The sequence below is a fragment of the Schistocerca americana genome, unplaced genomic scaffold (assembly GCF_021461395.2).
Source record: "Schistocerca americana isolate TAMUIC-IGC-003095 unplaced genomic scaffold, iqSchAmer2.1 HiC_scaffold_50, whole genome shotgun sequence".
Taxonomy (NCBI): domain Eukaryota; kingdom Metazoa; phylum Arthropoda; class Insecta; order Orthoptera; family Acrididae; genus Schistocerca; species Schistocerca americana.
Genome location: NW_025726236.1, coordinates 2,403,551 through 2,406,170, shown reverse-complemented (window position 1 = coordinate 2,406,170; position 2,620 = coordinate 2,403,551).

The following is a 2,620-nucleotide window of genomic DNA, read 5'->3' as shown; positions in this document are numbered from 1 at the left end:
ATGAAACACAGAAGTTGCATTGGGATTGAATACAAAAGGCACAAAACCTACTTAAGTAAAAGAAGAGTGAATCTTCTAAAAGTTTATGTTTGTGCGGCTCCTGGGAGTCCAGTATTAGATTCCGATGCACCAGTGCAGGTTTACTGTATCCCTTGGACCTTCACATGGACCATGAAACACACAAATTTAATCGGGATTGAATGCAAAATGCACAATGCAGACTTAAGTACGAGTAGAGTGAACATTATAAGAGTCAGTGTTTGAGCTGCTCCTGGGAGACCAGTATTAGATTCTGATGCACCAGTGCTGGTTTACTGTATCCCTTGGACTTTCACATTGACCATGAAACACAGAAATTGCATCGTGATTGAATAGATAAGGCTCAATGATGACATAAGTACAAGAAGAGTGAATCGTTTAAGAGTTTCAGCTTTGAGCGGCTCCTTGGTGACCAGTGATAGATTTTGATGCACCAGTGCAGATTTACTGTAAACCGTGGATCTTCACATTGACCATGAAACACAGAAATTCCATCGGGATTGAGTACAAAGTGCACAATGCCGCCTTAAGGAAAATAAGAGTCAATCTTCTAAGATTTTGTGCTTTGAGCGGCTCCTGGGAGGCCAGTATTAGATTCCGATGCACCAGTGCAGGTTTACTGGAACCCTTGCATCTTCACATTGACCATGATGCACAGAAATTCCATCTGGATTGAATACAAAACGAACAATGCCGACTTAAGTACACGTAGAGTGAATGTTCTAAGAGTTTGTGTTTGAGCAGCTCCTGGAAGGCCACTATTAGATTCCGTTGCACCAGTGCTGGTTTACTGCATCCCTTGAACCTTCACATTGACCATGAAACACAGAAATTGCATTGGGATTGAATACAAAAGGCACAATGCCGACTTAAGCACAACAAGAGTCATTCTTCTTAGAGTTTGTGCTTTGAACGGCTCCTGGGAGAGCAGTATTAGATTCCGATGCTCCAGTGCAGGGTTACTGTATCCCTCGGACCTTCACATTGACCATGAAAAACAGAAATTGCATCGGGATTGAATACAAAAGTCACAATGCCACTTAAGTACAAGTTGAGAGAATCTTCTAAGGGTTTGTGCTTTGAGCGGCTCCTGGGAGACCAAAATTAGTTTCCGATGCACCAGTGCAGGTTCATTGTATCCTTTTGACCTTCACATTGACCATGAAACACAGAAATTGCATCGGAATGAATACTAAATGCACAATGACGACTTAAGTACAAGAGGAGTGAATCTTGTAAGAGTTTGTGCTTTGAGCGGCTACTGGGAGACCACTATTAGATTCCGATACACCAGTGCAGTTTTACTTTATCCCTTGGTCCTTCACATTGACCATGAAACACAGAAATTGCTTCGGGATTGAATACAAAAGGCACAAAGCCTACTTAACTACAAGAAGAGTGAATTTTCTTAGAATTTGTGCTTTCATTGGCTCCTGGGAGACCAGTATTAGATTCCGATGCAATAGTGACGGTTTACTGTATCCCGTCGACCTTCCTATTCTCCATGAAACACAGAAATTGCATCGGGATTGAATACAAAAAGCACAATGCCGACTTATGTAAAAGAGGAGTCAATCTTCCAAGAGTTTGTGCTTTGAGCTACTCCTGGCAGACCTGTATCAGATTCCGATGCACCAGTGCAGGTTTAATGTATCCCTTGGACCTTCACGTTGATCATGAAACACAGAAATGGCATCTGGATTGAATACAAAATTCACAATGTCGACTTAAGTACAGGAAGGGTGAATCTTCTAAGAGTTTGTGCTTTGAGCGGCTCCCGGGAGACCAGTATTAGATTCCGATGCACCAGTGCAGTTTTACTGCAATCCTTGGACATTCAAATTGAACATTAAACACAGAAATTGCATCGTGATTGAATAGAAAATGCTCAATGATGACATAAGTACAAGAAGAGTGAATCGTCTAAGGGTTTCTGTTTTCAGCTGCTCCTTGGAGACCAGTGTTGGATTCCGATGCACCAGTGCAGGTTTACTTTAACCCTTGGATCTTCACATTGACCATGAAAAACAGAAATTGCATCGGGATTGAGTACAAAAGGCACAATGCTACTTAAGTACAAGATGAGAGAATCTTCTAAGGATTTGTGCTTTGAGCGGCTCCTGGGATACTATTATTAGATTCCGATGCACCAGTGCAGATTCACTGTATCCTTTTGACCTTCACATTGACCAGTATTACATTCCGATGCACTAGTGCAGTTTTACTTTATCCCTTGGTCCTTCACATGGACCATGAAACACACAAATTGCATCGGGATTGAATCCAAGAAGCGCAATGCCGACTTAAGTACGAGTAGAGTGAATATTATAAGAGATAGTGTTTGAGCGGCTCCTGGGAGACCACTATTAGATTCCGATGCACCAGTGCAGGTTTACTGTATCCCTCGGACCTTCATATTGACCATGAAAAACAGAAATTGCATCGGGATTGAATACAAAAGTCACAATGCCACTTAAGTACAAGTTGAGAGAATCTTCTAAGGGTTTGTGCTTTGAGCGGCTCCTGGGAGACCAAAATTAGTTTCCGATGCACCAGTGCAGGTTCATTGTATCCTTTTGAC